Source organism: Dermacentor silvarum, chromosome 7, assembly GCF_013339745.2.
Source record: "Dermacentor silvarum isolate Dsil-2018 chromosome 7, BIME_Dsil_1.4, whole genome shotgun sequence".
Classification (NCBI taxonomy): Eukaryota; Metazoa; Arthropoda; class Arachnida; order Ixodida; family Ixodidae; genus Dermacentor; species Dermacentor silvarum.
The window spans coordinates 143,040,925-143,064,254 of record NC_051160.1 but is presented as its reverse complement, the minus strand read 5'-3'; the positions used below and the strand labels follow the sequence as shown (position 1 = coordinate 143,064,254).

General features: G+C 47.7%; 1 protein-coding gene across 1 annotated transcript in view; it reads right to left on the bottom strand.

Annotated features, from left to right (window-relative positions):
- The window catches only part of LOC125946473 (uncharacterized), a 301,867-nt gene extending 283,350 nt beyond the window's left edge, over positions 1–18,517 (bottom strand). Inside the window, exon 1 of the mRNA XM_049669973.1 lies at positions 17,837–18,517. The gene's annotated coding sequence lies outside the window, so the exon portion shown is untranslated. The remainder of the gene's footprint in view (positions 1–17,836) is intronic.
- Between the last annotated feature and the right edge of the window lie 4,813 nt (positions 18,518–23,330).

The window sequence follows — 23,330 nt, the reverse complement described above, 5'->3', positions numbered from 1 at the left end:
GGTGGAACCATTCTATTGTGTCCTAATGGGGAGTACCATATTTTCTGGTCTATAAGTCGCATCTTTTATAAGACTCAACCCCTCAAACCGGCAGCTTTTCCAGAGAAAACCTTTTGCATGCACTTCGACTTGCCACTTTAGCCTGAAGCTGTCACCTCTAGCTTCCTGGTCAGCCCAGTTGGCAGAGCGACTGCTCTGTAAATGTAACCCTGCTCCAAGTTTGCCTTCCCCTTCCACATAAGCATGAGCATAAAAAAACAAAAAACACTAGCAATTACCCGACAGATCCGTGGTGTCCACAACCAACTCGCATTCCGCCTTCTTGACCCTCCTCTTTGCCTTGTCATAAGTGCCTTTGAACAAAGTAAAAATATTCAAAACAGATTATAATAGACACTAGAACGACAAGCAACCTGTTAAGCTGTGCAGGCTACATTCAACGGACAAATGTCACGAATAAGATATTTGTGACCTCTGTGAATGCCCAAAGCAAACTGCGCAGACATTGTGAACAAGCTGGCACAGCTTTGATGACGTCAAAGTATCAGTGGTACAAGTTAACATAACTCAGGAACTGTAGAATGCCACTAATGAATTAGTTTGTCATTGTTTTTATATTCTTTGCAAGTTTTCAGTTGCACCCACCGCCACCAACAGTCAATGTTATGACATATGGGAGACAGTCAAGCACCTGCAAATCTCAATAAACAATGAATCATTTATTATTACAAACCCCTTTCAATGCAAACATGCAGATTGCATTTGGTATAACTTGGGATGGCAACATTCAAACTGGCCAAAAGGTGCAAGCCTCTTGATGCACAGTTTTTAAAGTTAGATGTTTAACAAACTATGCAACCTTCTAAGGCAGGTTTACACCTGCAAGATATCAGCCATAAAATGGCAAGAGTGCAGTTAATATTCAAGCTATTCCTAATTTTACAGATGTAGGCATTGCAAGCTAGGCGGGGGAAAATTATGCATACATAATAAACAGCGAAGGCTTGATTACTTTCCTGTATGTGCAACAATGGTGCTTGTCAACAATAATTGCAACATTTTCAACAGCTATACCAGAGTGCATCATACACAAACTTATTAAAGAAAAACGGGGGGGGGGGGAGGCAAACGAACCTGTGTTGGTCCTGACCACCGTGGTCTTAAAGGGACACTAAAGAGAAAAGTACTTCTGCATCAGTAAATTACTGTTAAGTCTACACAAACAAAGTGCATGTTCTTTGGAGTTTGGTTGAAAAAGTGCTAGTATTCGTGATGCACGCCATCCAAGTAGCAAAGCAATGAGCCAACTTTTTATTTGTTCTAATTGTCAAGATGTTAATTTGGGAGATGAGCATCATAAGTGACACCAAAACAAACCGTTTCCAGTGAGGAACACATTGTGTGCTTATTTTTTGCGGTAATGAACCCCCCCACCCCATGAAATTTGAAAAAGATCATGTGCATGGAATTGCAGGGCCCTGAAACTGTCTTAGTGGGTAAGCAAGCTGGCCCTGTCATTGACAATAACATAAATATTCTTTACACAATGCACCAACAGCTCCCCAACAGCTCCTCGGAACTGGTTTTGGCACGTAAAACCCCAGAAAGGACAGTTAACTTTCCCCGCTGAGACTGTTGGATGGCACAGCAACCTTTTGCACACGAGTGCATTGACGCATGGCAGTTTTCATACTTGCAGGCTTCTCTCCACGAGAAAAAAAAACATGATGTGCACCTTGCTAGAAGCATGTCACTCTAATATATCATACAACTTCCTGATCAACACCCTAACAGATAGATGACTAAATTAAAAGCGTTAGCTATAACTAATTAGGTGCCAAGGGCTAATAAATTACTGGCCATTTCTCAACTGGACTCTGAATAACATGCACTTGGTTTTATTTGTGTAAAATTATCTGTGTATTTTTAAAGCTTGTTACGTAACAGCTGGGACACTATACCATCAGGGTTTTTTTGTTACAGAGGGTAGTGGTCACAGGTACAAGGATTAGGTACAACACAATGTCATTCCTACTTATCCAATGTTAGCTGTTGCAATAATACGAGAAAAAAGAACCGTATTAATGCGACACAATATTAGGTCAAAACAAAAGGAAAGCGTGGTACAGTAATTGGTACATTTAGCATATGAGCACTTATTACAGCCATGAGACAGTGAAAGGGCTGCAACAATACATTGCAGTTACTGCCCTCATAAACTCATAATCTTGAACTTAAACTGTTTGAATGAGATGACAATACTACTCTTTTGATTTACTTGGTATATACGAGTTCAAGGTACAAGTTCAACAGTCAGTTAAGACAGCTGAGCATAAGATTAGCGGTGATATGTACGTCAAACTTCTACAGGGTGCTGAATAATTTCGCTGCACCTGTTCGAAAAAAGGTTTTGCACTCATCACTGCACTGTTCTTGCTCAAGTTTTGCAGAACGATCACATTTTGGGGTCGCCTTCGTTGAGTATGACACTTACCACAGTTATTTGCCTGGTGCTTTTAGAAAAAAAAGTGAGAATCTGCCTTCACTTGTGGGGATGTGACCTGCTGCAACGAGAGCACTAGCATAAACTTGTGTCGCTGCCTGCTGTAGAAAGCAGCTGGTCAGGGAGGTTTGCCACATGTTTCAGGAGCAGGCAACATGCGGCAAACCTCCCTGACCAGCTACTTAATGAAACTTAACACCCATGAATTTTGTATATGTAATGAAATTTCAGTCTCACGAAGAACAAAAATCCTCTGTGTGGAAACGCGACTGTCACGAATAAGCAATTGGTGCAAAAGTTAGGTGCAGAACTATTACTACTGACGTAAACCACCTCATGAGTTGGCGAGAAGCGTTTTGACTGCTGCACATTATCTCATAATTTCTGCCTAAGGAAACTGGCATGACATCAGAATCGCCGCGCGTATAAGGAGCCATTCTGTGCCTAGTCTCCGCGTCTAGTACGGGGCACGCTGCAACTGATAAGTTTTTTTCTATGCACCGAATCTGTTTTAGAGCTTTTGCTAAAGATCCACGTGTGCCACAAGCGCTCCGCTATTTACATGCGCCGTTTGATTCATGTGGTCGATCCACTGCATAAGGCTGGAGCTTTCTGTGCAAGCATGCGAAATCGGCGGTTTCATTAGAGCATGTATCCTTTTGCACGAGGTACAATTAAGCTCGTCTCCCGTGGAGAGCAAAGCTAGCGGAAGGCGGTGAAAGTTTAGGCTAAGTTGTGAACAACACGTGGCTGAAGCGAAGTGTTACATGATCTCATATTGTGGCATTAACACACACCACTCGTACTGGACGAACAGGGAGCCATTAGACCACGCCGAGCACTAAAGAAGTCTCTTAGATTATTTTTCAGGTGCTTTAATGTTCGCATAGAATCCACATGGCTTTGTTTGGCACCACCGCAGCAGTGACGTCGGAATTTCTCGCGAAAACGGCTAACTTATTTCCTGGCCGGCACGGTTGCGTGTAGACTCCGCTGCCCTAAACGATGCAGGAGATGAAGTGCTTGTGGCCAGGTAACACGCGCATAGATCCCCGACAGACCTCATTCAAGATCTATAGTGTAGCTATATCGCGCAAGTCGTGCATGAAATTTACGCCCAGCGTCTTTCTGCGCCTCAAAAAAAGCGGTCTAGTCAATGCCATTCGGCGAAATGCGAAAACACCCGTGTGCTTAGATTTAGGTGCACGTTAAAGAACCCCAGGTGGTCCAAATTTCCGGAGTCCCCCACTACGGCGTGCCTCATAATCAGAACTGGTTTTGGCACGTAAAACCCCATAATTTAATTTAATTTTAATTAGTCAATGCCATTCCGGAGTATATAACATGCGCGCATGATTGAACTCATCTCGAGCGCACGTAGTACGCGACCGATCGGCCTAGCCACACGTGCGCTCGCTGCATATTTGGCACACGCCATTAACTACGCAAATACTCGCACACGACGTTGACCCGTAGATGAGAATGCACATAAGGTACAATCACGACAAGAAAACTCTCGTATTAAAAAATGCATACTCACGCACACGTTGACTTCAGTCTCCTCGGTTACCACGTTGCGCACAAGGCAAGGCTGTCGTCGATGGCGATGGCGATGGCGCAAATTCCGGGACGAAAGGAGAGAGAGGAAATCGAGGAACCGACGCTCTCTTTTTTCTTTTTTTTTTTGAGTCACCTCTCGAATCGCCAGTGCAAAAGTACATTATTATTTAATTAATTACGGCGGATGATACGCAATAAAAACAAGCATACCGGGAAGCGCGTTCAAGTCGCATGGGTCGCACCAGAATCATTGAATGACAAAAACGAAAAAAAATGTATACTAATGTTTGTATTAATTCGATCCGCAATGCGGCTTTCCGTGGCTGTAGAGTGTACTAGTGGCTGCTTCGGGTGGTGTAGGTGAATCGAACGTAGCTTTGAGACGTTCTATTCACCTGTATTAACAGCTCATTCGTTTCAGCGGTGCAGCAATGGCGCCTTTGAACACCCTATGAGAAATCCGCCGTTCGTTTCAAAATATACAGGAAAGGTGCAGGGCTGGTTCGCGATTTTGCTGCGCCCTTTCTACTGTCGGTGCCGACTTTGTGCAGTCGTGCATGTACAGTGTCCTAGAATGTACACATACCTTATATTCTAATACACTGTGGTACAGGTGCGAAGCAGCAGCGCAGCAGACGACACAGCACACATGCACAAGCGCCGTTAAAACCCAGCTTACGGCTATCTGCCGTGTCTAGGCAAGCGCGGGTATACTAACGTCTCCGAAGCCGATTACACCAGCAGCTCAAGACCTATTTAACGCAAGCCGTGCACATTGGTGGGACAAAACACACACCTGCACCGGGTCAGCACTTCGGCATTTGTTTCGTGTGCCGCGCTTTTCGTGAATCGGTGCGCGAACTGGTTCACAGTGGTGCAGGCGAATCGAACGGGCCTTTAAAAAATCCGTTCGCTTCATGGAAGAACGCAAAAAAAAATGTCGCAGTTTCGCCCGAAAGGCGAAGCATCAATGGCGATAGCGAATTAGCAGAGAGCTATTCGGAGTAGGGATAGTAGCTTTATCGGCTGCATAAAGTTGGACACATTCACTACTAACTGAATTAACAAGCGTGGTGTCAGCGCGCACAAGCACACATGAATAAATCACACTCGATGACCGCAGACAACCACTGGCAGCAAGCGCAGCTGCCGCAGCGAGCGAGCAAAGGTTCGTGCGGTTTATCGCGTCAAGGGAAAACTGAGCGGCCGAATGCACAGCATACAAAGGTCATAGCCGTTTGGAGGTCGCTTGCAAGATACGGTGCGCGCGACAACACCGGCAGCCCGTACCGGCGCAAACGTAATAAAGAACCAAGCGCTAAGTACATGAACGCATTTGTTGGCAGAGTAGAAGCCGCCTCTCCCCCCCCCCTCCCTTCCGCGCTTCCTTCCCGCTTTGCTCCTTTCGCGTGGAAGATTGCGTCGCCAGTTCCCCTTGCGCCCGGTTGCAAGATTTTATCGCCCTTGGACTTTATACGGAACCTCACGCCGATGACGGCAGAAATCTGCTTGAAGTGTCCATATAATTGCTATCGCAATAAAAACTTCCTTCATGGAGGAAGAAATTTTTCTTCCTCCAGGAAAAAATTTTCTTCCTCCATGGTTCGATTCAATTCGGCTCATGCGTTGGCAGGTCGGCTGCTCCTTGCTGTGACTGACTGCCCCACTGCACTGCTGCTGTCCAAGCTTTCGCCTCGCCGTCGTCTTGCGTTTTTCGGCACGGGCTACAGCATTGCGGTTTTGGCATCTGACTCATCCCTCTCGCTCATCATGCCCTCCAAGTGGAGGAAATGTCGAGTCGTAAGAAAGGAATACAACAAGATAATGAATGAGCTAGGACTCGCGCAGCTTGTTGGCCTTCCTTGTCCAACGACGAAGCTGCAAGCTTCACCTCTGCCGACAGTTCTCGTGTAGAGCGACTTTCGCCTCCGAAGCCGGGAACCAGCAGACAATTGTGAAGTTCAATTTCCATGGATGACGGTGGTGAGCCTCCGTTCAAACGGTTGAACGAGCGTTCGAGAAGTGAAGCCTTTGTTGACGACGTCTGTAGACAAGAAGCTCCTTTTGTAGAATGCCAATCAGATAGTGCGGGTACGTCCTCATGTGAGCTCAGCGACTGATAGCAGCTCAAGTGACAAAGGAGGTCCCCAAGGTAGCGATTCAAGTGATGAGTCTGATGACTTTCTCGCTTCAGACAGCTTCACTGGGCCCGATGAGGGAATAGCCTTCACTTGTAGTCTAACGCTCTCTCATGTACTTTCCGAACAACTGTCTGCAAGTGAAGAGCTTGCTGTAATTGCTTCCAAACATAATATGATGCATGCATGCATTAACGATGTCCTCGATTTCTGCCGGCGAAGAGGCATCTCTGACCTTCCAAGAGATGCTAGGACAGTTTTGAAAACTGAGCGCAAAGCTCAGGTGGAGCAAAATGGTTCATTTGTGCACTTTGGCCTTGCAGAAGGAATTCGTCAAGTGTTGCAGCCGGGGCAAGTAGTTCCAAGTGAACTGAAGCTACAAGGCAACATTGACGGAGTCCCTCTTTACAAAAGTAGCCAGCTTGCCTTTTGGTCCATTTTGTGCCGCATAAAAATGTGGAGGCATCACCGCCATTTCTTGTCAGTGTGTACTGTGGTGCAGGGAAGACGCTATGTCTGCAGGATTACCTAGAGCCATATGTGCAAGAAGTCTCCGACCTAACCTCTGAGGGGTTAAGCATAGGAGGTGCTCATGTTCGGGTGAGCATTGGAGCCATGGTTTGCGATGCTCCTGCAAGGATGATGATGATTATTGTTTATTGGCGCAAGGGCCAGGTGTGGCCAAAGAGCGCCAGGACGATGGTAATGGCTTGTTAGTGGTATATTAATAGTCAATTATATGAAGGTTAGATGTGGCATGGCTTAAATGGGCCTAAAAGCAGTCGCTGTAAAGTGCGTAAAATCTATACGTAATAAAATTATGGCAATGACTAATGATGTGTACTATAGACATGAACAATACATTGCGAAAGAATGATATGACTTCCAAAATATTGCAGATGCAAGAATTAGCCAGAAGCACAAGTTCCTAAACAGAGCCCTTGAGACACAAGGGCCTGGAGGCATGTGCTATAAAAAACAATCACAGCAACATCCTCTGGAGAGAGGATGCGCTACGAACTTGTTGGGCTAATAACATGTAGCACAACATCATTCAGGAATGCGAGGACTGCTTTGGTGTTAAAGAGCGGTTCTTTACCGAGAAACATAGTGGGATGTAGAGGGACATAATAGCGATATGCTAGAGGAAAGTGTTTCTTCCTTTCTCTTTCGGCTTCCCGACACTCCAGGAGAACGTGGAGGACGGTGAGCCTCTCGCCACATCTACCACAGGTTGGAGGGTCATTACCACTCAATAGAAAATTGTGGGTGCCGTACGTGTGTCCTATTCTTAGACGACAGAACAGGATATCAGTTCGCCGGGTTTTTGTTATGGAAGGCCAGTAACCTAATTGCGGCTTAATCAAATGAAGTTTATTACTTGTTTCTGCGTCCCACAAGCGTTGCCAGTGGCTTCGCAGTTTCTTTCGCAGAAAAGGCTTCAAATCTGTTGCAGGAACAGCAGTTGTAGGGTTAATAGCCTGAGATGTAACAGATGTGGCCATTTGATCTGCTCGAACATTACCCTCAATGCCTCTATGACCTGGCACCCAGCATATAATCACATGCTGGTTAGATATATACGCTTTACACAGAACGGAATAGAGCTCATTAAGTACAGGGTTTTTGTGTTTACAGAGTGATTGCAATGCTTTCACAACAGTTTGCGAGTCTGTAAATATGATAGTCTTTTTGAGTTTTGATTTCATTATAAACTTTGCAGCCGATAATATTGCATAGGCCTCAGCCGTAAAGATACTTGTCTCCGGGTGCAGTACACCGGATTCCGAAAACGATGGACCGATGGCTGCATAAGATACCCCCGCATGTGACTTGGAAGCGTCTGTGTAAAACTCTGTACACGAGTATTTAGATTGGAGTTCTAAGAAATGAATTCTAATATGTGCCTCTGGCGCGTGTTTAGTGACCTCTACGAACGATGTGTCACACTCTATGAGCTGCCACTGCCATGGTGGCAACAGTTTCGCTGGAGCCACAGGACATTGTTCAAGAAGCGGAACACCCATTTCCTCACTGAGGTTCCTCACACGCAAAGAGAATGGCTTTCTCGCGGCAGGTCGATTATGGAAGAGTGCGGCAGCGGTCACGTCATTTATAGTTGAATAACAAGGATGTTCAACGTTTGCTTGTACTTTCAGGAAATATGTAAAACTGCTGTATGACCGTTGCAGATGAAGCGACCACTGATTCGACTCTACGTAGAGGCTCTGGATTGGGCTTGTCCTGAAAGCACCAGTCGCGAGACGGATGCCCAAGTGGTGAACGGGGTCTAGGATTTTTAACGCACTTGGCGTTGCAGAATTATAAATTATAGACCCGTAATCAAGGCGTGAGAGGACAAGACTGTTATAGAGGTTTAAGAGACACCTTCGATCACTGCCCCATGTTGTGCGCGATAGAAGCTTTAGGAGGTTCATTGTCTTCAGGCACTTTGCCCTCAGACGCTTAATATGAGGAATAAACGTGAGTTGTGAATCTAAAGTTACTCCAAGAAACTTGTGCTCGCTGCTTACAGAGAGCGCATCTCCTTTGATTTCAATAGTTGGGACTGGCGTTACGCCTCTCTTGTTTGTAAAGAGTATGCAAGTGCTCTTCTGAGCGTTATCTTTAAAACCATTCTCATCCGCCCATTTGGACAATTTGTTTATTCCAAGCTGCACTTGTCGTTCGCAGATGGCAATATTGCATGACTTGAAGGCTATTTGTACATCGTCGACATAAATGGAATAAAACATTGTGCGTGGAATGACTGTGTGCAGGGAATTCATTTTTACTATAAATAGTGTGCAACTGAGCACGCCTCCCTGTGGTACACCGGTCTCTTGGGTGAATGACTTAGACAGAGCGTTACCCACTCTTACGCGGAATGTGCGATTAGATAGGTAACTTTCGATTGTATTTAACATGTTGCCACGGACACCCATCGTGGAAAGATCTCTGAGAATGCCGTAGCGCCATGTCGTGTCGTAAGCTTTTTCTAGGTCGAGGAACACTGAGAGGCAGAACTGCTTATGTATAAAAGCATCCCTAATATAAGACTCAATGCGAACAAGGTGGTCTGTTGTGGACATACCTTCCCTGAAACCACATTGCAAGGGGTCTAGTAGTTTGTTATATTCAAGGAAAGAGATTAAGCACCTGTTTATCATTTTTTCAAATAGTTTGCACAGGCAGCTTGTTAGCGCAATTGGCCTGTAGCTGCTGGCTAGGGATGGGTCTTTGCCTTGTTTGAGCACGGGGATGACTATAGCTTCCTTCCACGAGGACGGGATATACCCATCTGCCCACATGGCATTGAAAAGATACAGGAGTGTTTTCAGAGCTTCAGGATGCACGTACTTAATCATTTCATATATGACACGATCACCGCCTGGCGCCGAGTCATTGCAGCAAGCGAGGGATGCCTTGAGTTCAGTTAAAGTAAATGGATAGTTGTAGGCCTCACTCGATGAACCTTTACGTTTAAGGGGCTGTCGCTCTTCGCGTTCTTTGAACCTCAGAAATGCTTGTGTGTAGTGGGACGCACTGGAAACATGTTCGAAGTGTTCGCCCAGACAATCTGCCTGGTCTTCCGGGCTCTCACCTTGGGTACTGACTAACGGTAATGGGTGTGCCTCCCGGCCTTTTAATTTATTTACTCGATTCCACACTTTTGTCTCATCCGTGTAAGAATTTATACTGGAGATGTACTTCTCCCAACTCTCCCTTTTAGCACGTCGGCGTGTTCTTCTACCCTGGGACTTTATTTGTTTGAAACTAATCAAATTTTCAGCAGTTGGGGAGTCGCGAAGTCGTCCCCAAGCTTTGTTTTGATTTTTCCGTGCTTGTTTACATTCCTCATTCCACCACGGGATGCGACGTTTATTCGCTAGTCCATTAGTTTGACGGATGCATTTCGTGGCAGCGTCAATAATAAAGCCTGTAATATACGCCACAGCGTCTTCTATATTAAAGGAGGCAATATCATCCGTGCTTAAATACGTAAGTTCTCGGAAACGTTCCCAGTTAGCTGTGTCAACCTTCCATCGGGGAATGTGTGGTGAGCTTATATCTTGTTTTGTTAAGTTTAATACAATTGGGAAGTGGTCGCTCCCAAAAGGGTTCTTGATAACTGACCACTCCAGGTACGGAATCAGTGTACTAGACACGATACTTAAATCTATGGAGGAGTATGTGTTGTGCGCCATGCTGTAGTAAGTGGGCTCTTTCTTATTAAGTAAACATGCTCCTGAAGAAAAGAGAAAGTTTTCAATTACGCGTCCTCTCGCATCGCAACGAGAGTCTCCCCACAATGTGTTATGTGCGTTTAAATCTCCGACAACTATGTATGGTGCCGGAAGTTCATCTATGTAGTTCTGAAATTCGGTTTTATTAAGGTGATAACTGGGAGGGATGTATATAGAGCTGATAGTGATTAGCTTGTCAAACAGCACCCCTTGGACAGCAACTGCCTCTAGGGGTGTACAAAGTTTTATTTCCCGGCAGGCAACACCTCTGTCTACTATGATAGCTACACCACCGGATGACACAACAGTGTCATCGCGGTCTTTGCGAAAGATGGCGTATTGCCGGAGAAAGTTGCATTGTGTGGATTTAAGGTGTGTCTCCTGAACACACAGCACCTTCGGATTTAACTTGTGTAGGATTTCTTTGACGTCATCGAGGTTGTGTAGGAGTCCTCTGACGTTCCACTGTATTATTGGTGTATTCATGTTGAAAGTGTTTTTGTGCTGCGTATAAAGGAGACTAACTTAAGCTACAGAGCCCTTGTCGGGCCCTGTGATGCGGGCTTTTTCTTTTTTGGAGCGATCGCGAGATTCTCGCCGCTCCTGAGGCGCTGGTGGCGCCGTCTGGCCGGTTGTTGTGTCCATCGCCTCTTGTGAGGCGCTGGACACGCGCTCTTGCGAGCGGTTGGTTTGACGAGAAGGCCTCGCCTCGAGGGACGAGGCCCTGGAGGCCACCAGCCCGGAGGTTGATGGCCCCTTCTTGTGAGTTGGCGGAGCAGCGCTAGCTGCAGCCGCCGAGGGGGCGGATGGCGTCACTGCCGGCTCGCTGCTTGCGGGCCGGGCAGGCGCCGGAAGCCGTTGTGTCGCTGCCCCCTGACGCGCCACATCGGCAAAGGTGTTCTTGGGCAGGTATGATACCCGCCTACGTGCCTCCTTGAATGTGATATTTTCTTTGACTTTAATACTCACAATTTCTTTCTCTTTCTTCCATGACGGGCACGACCGTGAGTATGCGGCGTGCTCACCATCACAGTTGACACAAAGTAGAGTGTTATTGCAAGTTTCGGAGGAATGTTCATTGGCACTGCACTTAGCACAAGTTTGCCGGCCTCGGCAGTTCTGTGAACTGTGCCCGAATCGCTGGCACTTGAAACACCTCAGAGGATTTGGCACGTATGGCCTAACACGAAGTCTGAGGTACCCGGCCTCGATGGACTCGGGCAGGACACTTGAGCCAAAAGTAAGTACTAGGTGCTTGGTCTTGATTTCTTTGCCGTCGCGCCTCATCTTAATTCTTTTAACGTTTATCACATTTTGCTCACTGAAGCCCTCCAAGAGTTCAGCCTCGCTTAGCTCCATTAAATCATCATCTGAAACAACGCCGCGCGTGGTGTTCATAGTACGGTGTGGGGTCAGTGTTATTGGGATGTCCCCAAATGACACTAATTTCGGCAGTTTTTCGTATTGTATCTGATCGCGGAGCTCTAGAAGCAGATCACCGCTTGCCATTTTTGATGCTTTGTAACCTCGGCCAAGAACTTCAGTGAGAGACTTCGAGACAAGGAATTAATAATTATGTGGTTTTTATTGGCACAAGGGCCAGATATGGCTAAAGAGCGCCATGACAAATGGTGATAGTTTTTCTTTGCACTATAAATAGAGTGGTCTATGAGTTGAATGGTTGATGTAACGTGGCTGTAAAAGGGCCTAAAAGAAAGACGCTGTAAATTGCGTAAAAAATATTAGTATTAAAATAATGACAATGACTATTGATTAGAGTTATGACTATAACAATTCCGTTACGAATTAATGATGTACTATAACGTATACAATAGCACTAGTGCCTCAGGAGGTTCCTTGAAAACAAGGGCTGTGAGGCACGTGCTGTAAACACTTTTTCTACTGCAGCTGCAACCTGCAAAACGAGGTTGCGCTACAGATACCCTGGCCAGATGATTTGTAAAGTGTTTACGTCTGCTAAAAATTTTAAGACTGTACTAAAATCAAAAAGCGGCTCATGGTTAAGAAAGAATGCTGGGTGAAGAGGGATTTGCTGACGATAGGCGAGATAAAAGTACTTTTTACGCTGGGCTTCTATTTCAGGGCACTCTACAAGAACATGGAGAACTGTAAGAATGTCTCCACACCTATCACATTTTGGAGGATCACTTCCAGAAAGGAGGTAAGAGTGTGTGCCATAGGTATGACCTATTCTTAACCTGCAGAGAAGCACTTCTTTGTGTCTTGCGGTTTTCTCTCATCCATTTCCCTATTCTGGGTTTGATCATATGTAGCTTGTTTGAAACTTCGCTGTCCCACTGCCTTTGCCAAAATCTCCGCAACTGATGGCGCAAGAAAGGCTTCAGGTCTGTGTAAGGGATATGTTTTTATCTGTATGTTTAAAAACTACTGACGTGGCACTTTCGTCTGCAGCTACATTGCCTTTTATGCCTCTATGGCCAGGTACCCAGCACACTATGACCACTTGGTTGCCCATGTAAGCTGAGCATAACCAGCTGTAGAGTTCATTAAAAACTGAATTCTTGTGTTTTCGTAGACTCATTATAGCTTTAACGACGCTCAATGAGTCTGTGAACACAATTGTTTTGGTAACATTCATTAGCTTTATGTGTTTAATTGCCGAGAGGATAGCGTATGCTTCCGCTGTAAAAATACTTGTATGCGGATTTAGTGCACCAGATGTGTAAAAAGACGGTCCCAGAGCTGCGTAAGCAACACCAGCAGGAGATTTGGAAGCGTCTGTGTAAAATTCTGCACACGAGTACTTCGCCTGAAGCTCGAGGAAGTGTGAACGTATATGAGTCTCAGGTGCGTGCTTGGATATTTCTATGAAAGAGACATCGCACTCAATAGTCTGCCATTCCCAAGGTGGTAGAAGTCGACTGGGAGCAGTTAAGACATTCTCTTTAAGTAGTATGCCTGTTTCTTCAGCCAAGGCTTCTAGGCGCAGGGAGAAAGGAGTCCTCACGGACGGTCGGTTTTGATACAACCTGGCAGCCGATATGTCGCTTATAGTGGAATGACATGGGTGTTCTACATCTGCCTTTACCTTCAGGGAGTAAGTTAGACTTAAATACGCTCTTTGGAGATGCAGGGACCATTCATCCAACTCCACATACAGGCTTTCTACAGGGCTAGTCCTGAAGGCGCCTGTAGCAAGCCGAATACCCAGATGGTGAACGGGGTCTAACATCTTTAAAGCACTAGGTGTTGCAGAGTAATAAACTATGGCTCCGTAGTCAAGGCGTGAGCGTACAAGGCTTTTGTATAAGCTAAGGAGGCATCTCCTGTCGCTTCCCCATGATGTGCGTGACAAGAGCTTCAGCAGATTCATAGCCTTCAGGCATTTTGTTTTCAGGTACTTCAGGTGCGAGACAAAAGTTAACTTAGAGTCTAAGATGAGGCCTAGAAATTTATATTCATGACTCACAGATAGCAGTTCTCCATTAAGGTCAATAACGGGGTCTGGTTGCATACCTCTTTTGTTCGAAAAGAGGACGCACATGCTTTTTTGTGGGTTTAGTCTAAATCCATTCTGATCCGCCCACTTGGAAATCTTGTTGAGGCCAAGCTGCACCTGTCGCTCGCAGATAGCAAGATTACAAGATTTGTAACCGATTTGCACATCATCCACGTACACAGAATAAAACATTGTGCGTGGCATGACACTGTGGAGAGAATTCATTTTCACAACAAATAGAGTGCAACTCAGCACACCTCCTTGTGGTACACCAGTCTCTTGGGTAAATTGACGAGATAAGACGTTACCAACTCGAACACGGAATGTGCGGTTCGACAGATAACTTTGAATCACGTTCAGCAAGTTGCCTCGGACGCCCATTCCTGCCAAATCACGAAGGATACCAAAACGCCATGTGGTGTCATATGCTTTCTCCATGTCTAAGAAAACCGACAAGAAAAACTGTTTATGCACGAAGGCATCCCGAATATTTGTCTCGATGCGGACAAGGTGGTCTGTTGTGGATCTACCTTCCCTGAAACCGCACTGTAAGGGATCTAGTATTTTGTTACTTTCAAGAAAATGGATCAGGCGCCGGTTAGTCATTTTCTCAAAAAGTTTGCACAGGCAACTTGTTAGGGCTATAGGCCTGTAACTGCTAGCCGAAGTCGGGTCCTTGCCCTCTTTGAGAATAGGGATAATTATTGCCTCTTTCCAGGCAGCCGGGATATACCCACCACAGAATATGGAGTTAAAAAGCGACAGAAGTGTTTTGTGAGTTTCAGGGTGTAAGTGTTTGATCATGTCATAAGCTATTCTGTCTCTTCCTGGCGCTGTCTTATTACAGCAACTCAGTGACGCCTGAAATTCCACCATGGTAAATGGACGGTTGTAAGGTTCATTCTTTGTTATTTTCCGATCCAGGGGCAATCGCTCTGCTTGCCGCTGATACCGTATAAATTTATCTGTGTAATGGGCCGAGCTGGAAATGTACTCGAAGTGGGCACCTAGAAAATCAGCCTGGTCTTCAAGAGTGTTTCCCTGATTGTTTACTAATGGCAGAGGATGAGTCTGCCGCCCGTTTAATTTGTTAACTCGGTTCCAGGCTTTCTTTCCGTCTGTGTAAGAATTTATGCCCGATATGTATTTTTGCCAGCTTTCCCTTTTGGCACAGCGGCGCGTTCTTCTACCCTCACTCTTTGTTTTCTTGAAGTTTATAAGATTTTCTGCAGTTGGAGAGTCACGAAGGCGGCCCCAAGCCTTATTTTGTTTTTTTCGTGCTTCCCTACAGTCATCATTCCACCAGGGAACACGTCGTTTGGAATGCTTTCTTTGTGTTTCTGGGATGCACATGGACGCTATATTCACAATAAATGCTGTCAAATATGCCACTGCGTCGTCAATGTTGAGTGTACGGATGTCATCCCATGCTAGGCGGGTGAGCTCTCTGTATTGCTTCCAGTCGGCAGAGTCAATCTTCCACTGGGGAACATGAGGATAGTTTTCCTCCCTTTTTGTTAATGTTAAGACGATCGGGAAGTGGTCACTCCCATAGGGGTTTTTGATGACGTTCCACTCCAGATATGGCATGAGTGTACTTGATGCTATGCTTAAATCTATAGATGAGTATGTATTGTGTGACACGCTGTAAAATGTGGGCTCTTTTTTATTTAGCAGGCATGCATCTGTGGTAAAAAGAAAGTTTTCAATTAAGCGTCCTCTCGCGTCACAACGAGAGTCGCCCCACAGGCTGCTATGGGCATTTAGATCTCCAACAACTATATATGGTTGGGGAAGTTCAGCGATAAAGCTTAAAAACTCTGATTTGGAAAGTTGATAATTCGGAGGGATGTAAAGGGAACTTACAGTGACCAACTTCTGAAAGAGTACCGCTCGGACTGCGACTACCTCAAGAGGAGTTCGGAGAGGCAGCCGCTGACAAGCAACATCTTTGTTTACTATAATGGCGACGCCACCCGATGAGGCGAGTGCGTCATCTCGATCTTTTCGGAAAATGGCGTATTTCCTGAGGAAGTTACTTTGTATTGGTTTTAGGTGTGTCTCCTGAACACACAGCACCTTTGGATTGTATTTGTGTAGAAGTTCTTTAATGTCGTCGAGGTTGTGCAAAAAACCTCTCACATTCCAGTGTAATATTTGTGTATCCATATTGTTTATGTTAATATGCTGTGTGTCAAGAGGATTCAAGTTGGCTTACGAAGCCTTTCCAGGCCCCGTAATCCGTGGCTTATTTGTCTTGGAGCGTTCGCGAGAATCGCGTCGCTCCCGAGGCGCTGGCTGCGCCGTCTGGCTTGGAGTTGTGTCCATCGACTCCTGGGAGCCGCTGGACTTCCGCTCACTCGAGCGGGGTAGTTTCGGGGTAGGCCTTGCTTCGAAAAGCAGGGCCTTGGAGGCCACCAACCCAGAGGTCGATGAGCCCTCCTTCAGAGACGGCGCAGCAGCGCTGGCTGCTGTCACCTGGGGGGCTGGTGGCACAGCCGTGGCCACACTGTTTGTGGGCCGGGCCGATGCCGGAGTCTGCTGCAGCGTTGCCCCCTTTCGCGCTGCACCAGCGTACCCTGCGGTATGCAGAAAGGAAACACGTTTCCGCGCTTCTTGAAATGAGATGTTTTCCTTCACTTTCATAGTAATAATATCTTTCTCTTTCTTCCACGTAGGGCATGATCGTGAATATGCCGCATGATCACCGTCGCAGTTTGGACAGTGGAGCGCACTACCACAGTTATCAGAAGTGTGTTCATTGTTGCCGCATTTTGCAAATGTCAGTCGGCCACGGCAGCTTTGAGAGCCATGGCCGAATCTTTGGCACTTAAAACATCTGCGGGGATTCGGGATGTACGGTCTCACTCTTGTCTTTGTGTATCCTGTTTCAAGAGAATCTGGCAGCTCGCTTGTCCCAAAGGTGAGGATCAAATGCTTAGTAGGTATTTCTTTATTATCGCGCTTAATCTTTATCCTTCGCACTTCAATCACATTCTGTTCCTTCCAGCCCTCTAGGAGCTCTTCTTCGCTCAGGTTCAGTAGATCATCATCAGATATCACTCCTTTACTTGTGTTCATTGACCGGTGCTGTGTCACAGTGATTTGAAGATTGCCGAATGCCACTAGATTTGAAAGTTTATCATGTTGGTCCTTGTCGCGAACCTCAAGGAGAAGGTCGCCGCTGGCCATTTTGGTCACTTTGTAGCCTGGGCCCAGTTTGTCAGTGAGATATTTGGAAACACAGAAAGGTGAAATTGTCCTAGCGGTCGTTTCAGAGTTAAGACTATGAATGACGTGGAAACGTGGAAAGCATTGTTTGCGTTTGACAAAAATTGAAAGTTTTCTTCGGTGCGCCCTCTTTTTGTAAGAGGACGATCGTTGAGTCGGGGGAATGATGAAGCCATCAAGTGTTGATTGATTTCGGCAGCGATGCCAGCCGCCCACCACGGAGCCCAACAAGGGGGCGTGACAAGACTTGTGCATTGATAAAGCTTGCCATCGCCAGCTGTACACAGCCACTATAACCCAATATGTATAACCAAGGTTGGTTATCGCACACAAGGTTAACCCTCGCTGCCCAGAAAATCAGAAGTAAATAGAAGAGAGGAGAAGACAGGAAAGATTGAAAGTGAGAGGAAAAGACGAAGATTGAAGAGGAGAATAGGAAAAGGCAACTACCGATTTCCCCCGGGTGGGTCAGTCCGGGGGTGCCGTCTACGTGAAGCGGAGGCCAAAGAGGTGTGTTGCCTCCGCCGAGGGGCCATGAAGGTCCAAGCACCCGGCTTCGGCTCAACCCCCAGGATCCTCTTTTCCCCGGACACGGCTAGGCCGCGCACGGTTAGACGCGGGAGGGTCCAACCCTCGAGTGCTCGGGTACGTGGTGTTCGAGACAAGGAAGGGTGACAAGGAAGGGTGAGATCATTTTCACTGTCTTTTCAGGCTTATCAGAGTGGATGACGTGAAATCGTGGAAAGTTTTGTGTTCTGTTTCCAAAAAATTGAAAAACATCTTCGGTGCGCCCTCGTTTGTGAGGGCGATCAGGGAGTTTAGGGAAGGCGCTGTCCATGAGTATAGCTGGGATTTTCGGCAGCGATGCCAACCACCCACCAAGGAGCCCAACGCGGGGACGTGACAGGAGTTCCTGTAATCGGAATCCTGCCAACGCCAGTTGTACATCACTGCTATAACCAAATACAGCATAACCAAGACTGGCTAGCCACACAAGGCTAACCCTTGCCGCCCAGAAATTTGGAAGTGAGGAGAAGATAATAGGAGACAGGAAAGAAGAGACAGTGAAAGAGAAAGAAAAAGTGTTGAGGGGGGGGACAGGAAAAGGCGACTGCCGATTTCCTCCAGGTGGGTCAGTCTGGAGGTGCCGTCTATGTGAAGCAGAGGCCGAAGAGGTGTGTTGCCTCCACCGGGGGGCCTTAGAGGTCCGAACACCCGGCATCGGCTCAACCCCCAGGATCCCCCTTTCCCCAGACACGGCTAAGCCGCGCACGGCTACACGCGGGAGGGTCCAACCCTCATGTGCTCGGGTACGTGGTGTCGCAACACACCAAACGCCTGCTGACGCAGACGCCCCTGCGGGATCCTGCAAGGAGCTACGTCAAATGTATTGCTAGTGTATGCTAATGTAGCCCTAGTGTATGAGTTCGAGAGTAGCTATTTCAAAAAGCAAAAAACAAACAACAATGTGACGTCACATCCGGCAAAGGAGAGTTGTTCCCCTTTCTCACCTTCTCTCAGCTCACGCATGCGCAGCGACATCGGAGCCCTCGGGGGCGACGTTCGGGTGCTCTCGCCCACCTTCTTCAAAGGAGCCGCTCGGAGAACCCGCGGTGCCCGCAGGATCCCGCGGCGGGCCCCCACAAAGACCGAGCTGCAAAACCCGGCCGAACGGGACGACACCACCCCATCATCGTCGTCCCCAACAAGCAGCTACGCGAGCTCCTCGTCGCCAGCTGACGGCGTCGACTCCGCCGCATCAACGTCGTCCAGCAGGCTGTCGCCTCCCTTCGACGGCTCCTCAACCTGCTCGCCGGCAGCCTCCCCACTGGTCCCCGGAGGCGAAACAGGGGAAGACACCGAGCCGCCGTCTCCTACCGAGGGGGACCCTGGAACCCCTGAGCGACCTCAACCCCGCGACAGCCATACGCCGTCACCTTCCTCTGCCCCACGCGGGACGGCGGTGGCGGACGGCACTGGGGGACACGACGTTCCTTCCGGATCTCGGACGTCCCCCCACCGCCGCATCGGCGGGCGTGTGCTCGATGGCGAGCACACGCCCGCCGTCGAGTCACTGCCGCGAGCGGCTGTGGATGAAGGCGCGGGCGGGTGATGATGATATTTGGTGTTTCGTGGCGCAAGGGCCAAATGTGGCCAAAGAGCGCCAAGACAATGATAGGTATGTTTGCCATGATCAGTGAGCGCCGATGATAGGATGCTATGTGGCTGTAAAGGGTCCTAAAACAAATCGCGGTATAGAAGCGTAAAACATATATAGAATATAATTATGGCAGTGACGTGTGGAACGATCTGCGAGTGGTGAATAGATGAGAAGTGGTCATGGTGCTAAAACTAAACATATAGAGTAGCACGACGCCTACCGAAGGCCTTTGTGGCGCGGGCGGGTGTCATGGCGAACCTGCCCCCGACAACGAGAGCAGCTAAAACCCCTCAATAAAAAAAAAGTAGCGACATCTGTTGAAGATTGCCGCTTTCCTCCTCTCCTGCCCGTTCTCTCGGCGCTCGGCCCTCCGATTGGCCGAATGCTGTCACGTGCTCTCTCGCGTTTTTTTTTCTTGCTTGTTTTTTGCTCCCGCCACCATCGCGGTGCCAGACCATTGCGAGCCGTGTATGGAGGCACCACGCATCGCATCTCCTTTGCGCTTTTAAGGCGTAGTGTTCGCGATGCCGTCTTGCTCGGCATTCGGGTGCAGAACACGCGAAACAGACGGCAAGCGACTCTTCCGGATTCCATCAGCGAAGCGAGACGCGGCGCAGAGGAAGGTCTGGCTTCAAAGAATCAGCCGCGCTGATTTCAACCCAACACAATGGTCCCGGCTGTGTGAGGTAAGCGAGCGATTCTTCAATGATCCCTAATCTCACATGCTGCCACTTGCTGTGTGAGGCTTCGTTAGTTTTTCTCCCTCCTAAGTGCCGCACTGTTCGCGCTGCATGTTCGCGCTGCATTTGCAACTTTCGTGGCCGGATTTCATCTTGTCCTCAAACGCACGTGGTTTTTGTTGACTCGGTTATACAATCCATGGCGTTGTGTTTGTGTGGCCTGAATGCATGCGAACGGCACGTTTCGAGTGTATCGCAGTATGTTACGAAGCGGTGACGGTACGTAGGGAAAAATGGGCGCTTACCTGCGGAAAGACGATTAGGGCTATTTAGCTAGGGCGACTTTGCGCCTTTAGCAAAAACTCAACTCGGTGGTCGGCGAAGATCAATGTTCTTGTCGCTAAAACTTGTCGCTATCGTCCTAGATCCTCGAGGACCGATAACTATCTCGAAAATGGTAGAAAGTGCTGCGCGTGAAAAGTGTGCTCAGTATTCTAGTCGTGTATCGCGTAGCAGAACAAGAGATAATGACCTGTGCTGGCGGCGAGCTGAAAAACGAAAACGGTATACAAGACTTCCCGGCGATATGTAGCAGAACAAGAGATAAGTACCCGTGCTGGCGGCGAGCTAAAAAAGGAACGCCGTATACAAGACTTCCCGGCGATAATAACTTTTGCCGGGAATGTTGTGTTACGCCTTATACTTGAAGGAGCGAGGTTTTACGGTGACCTTGTTTTCTGATTTCACGTTTGCGCAGGATCACTTCACGGATGATCAATTTGAGCCGGTGATTCTGCAGAGTTGTGGCACAAAAAAATTGAAGCGTCAAGCCATTCCATCGCTCTTCGTTCATCGGAAGCAGCTGAAGCAGAGGAAGCCGCCTGCCAAACGTAAGAATATACACCGTGCACTTCAAAGACATTACCGTGTCGGAATGCCGACATCCTCAAAAACGAAGAGCAGTGATGGGAAAGCTGCTACAATTCATTAAAGCTGCTACATCTATGCTACAAATGAGCACCATTGCTCCAACCTGCTACATTTCGTGAAAGCTGCTACATCCATGCTACAAATGAGCAGAACTGCTCCAAAGCTGCTACGCATAGCCTCCGAGATTACCTGGCAATGCGCCGCTTTATCTCGGAGGCCACCGTCAAGGGGATTTTTCAGCAACACCAGGTGGCAGATAGGCTGCCGCCTCTCGTGCCATTCGTAGGCAGAGCCAATCCAATGCGTGGGCGGCGTGGGTTTGTTATTGTTAGCCCATGTGCCCACGTGGTATGCTGGCTGTAGTTGTGCGTGGGCTTGTCACTGTGTAGTGTCGGTACCTGGTGGCACTGTCGTTTGAGCTGAGTGCAGTTGCGGCTCATTCCCAGTTTTCGCTGCGTGCCGCAGCCTCGCAGTCGTACCGGCGGCGTGAACTCCCATCGCGAGCATAGTGGTGTTGTATGGTTGTACGACTACGCGCGTCCTGCACGGCGGTGGCGTCATGGCACTCTCCACTCTCAAAGGTAAGTTTGTTAGCTGCTTGCCCGTATCACGTTTATCTGTGTGCGCTCGGAGTCCCCCCCCCCCCCCCATTTCATTATCTTGATGATTTTAGGCCTAAAATAAATTACTGTTAAGATTTTTCTGTGGTAGTGAATGTGTCGCTGCTAATTTTCTTTATGCCTTTGTGGGGCTTACTTTACCGTTGAGGACGCACTGTATTCGCTGTTTTGTAGCATGCTGCTTGACTCGGTGTGACTGCACGATGGTTCTAATATTGGCAGTAAGTTATCGCGCACGCGGGTACAGCACTGTAGTGACTAAGCAACAGTGCTCGTGGTGACCGAATCGTACGGCGACGCAGCATTTTTTAGGCTTGTGTGGTCTACCCGTTCCATTTGTCGCCACTGCGCATGCGTCGTACGCTAACCAGGGGTCGGTCACTCCGTGTACCTTCCATAGGCTCCGTACCGTGAACAGGCGGCGCTGCTGCGCAGCACTTATATGCTTAAAATCGGATATATTGGCGGGTTTGGAAGTTAACCAAAGATCAGTAGGCCGGTTGGCTTTGGGAGCACACGGTAATACGACAAATGAGGCAGTGCATGGAGACATGGGTTGGGCCTCTTTTGAAGTCAGAGAAGCACAAAGCAAAATTAGTTTTGAAGAAAGGCTCAGGAACATTGATGAAAATAAATGGGCGGCTAAAGTGCACAAGTATCTCTACATGAAAAGCGTGGACACAGAATGGAGGAAGAGGTCAAGGAAGTTGGCAACCAAGTACAGGATAATCGAAACTGTAAATAGACAACCAGGGGTCATCAGAAAGAAAGTGAGAGAAATAGAGACCGTGAATTGGATGCAAAGAATGGAAACGAAAAGGACAATGGAGATTTACAAGAATGAGAAGAAAGAAATTAGAAGGGAAAATCTGTACGATAACACAAAGGGCAGTGCCTTGCTATTTGAGGCTCGAGCCGGTTGCCTAAGGACGAAAACATATCGGAACAAGCGGCGCGGCGCAGCCCGGTGGCGCGATGCTCAGCGTCGCATGTGGCGGGCGGCGCGAACCTGGGAAGGGGGGAAGACAGCGAGATTTCGGAACTACGTATACACGCCTCCGAAAGCCGCACGTATATCCGCTTTCTTTTTTTGTGCGTGTGTGTACGTGAAAGTACAAGCGTGGCCCTCTGTGATGGCGCAAATAGTTTTTTGCGGGGTTCAGGCCTATTAAAGGAATAGACGATTACTTTCACGGTGCAGCGTTAACCAGCGGAGACAAGCTCTACGCTGCTTCGCATGTTGCTTGTGTGAAAGACGGCGTGGACGTTCACGCGAAGTGCCATTCGCAACAGGGAAAGCAAGTATACGACGTCATCCTTCACGTGAATAAAGCTTACTGTTATACTAAAATTGAAGTCACTAAACTGGCACCCTGAAAACGTGACACCCTGAAACCGATTTTTAATCGACGCCTCACTGTTGGCAATGCATGCCTCATTTCCCTCCGGCGCGTTGTACGCCGCGGCCTATCATTTGATGCCCCTGTCACACTGTTACTTTAGATTGTCATACAGCTCGATCTGGACCGCGTGCAGCTACACGCTCACTCGTAGGCTGTCGTCAGCACAGTCATGTCGAGCGAGCTAAACGATTCGGATTGTTGGATCGTGTGGCAGTGAGCATGCTATCCTCGTTAACTCGTTTGGGACCCAATCGGAGCCACCTGCTGCGCTGATAAACGAGATTTATTAACTAGGCGATCTTAATTTACATGACGCGAATGTTCGTTCTTCATCATGTACAATGATCGAGGCTCATTAGGCCCCTTTCACGAGATA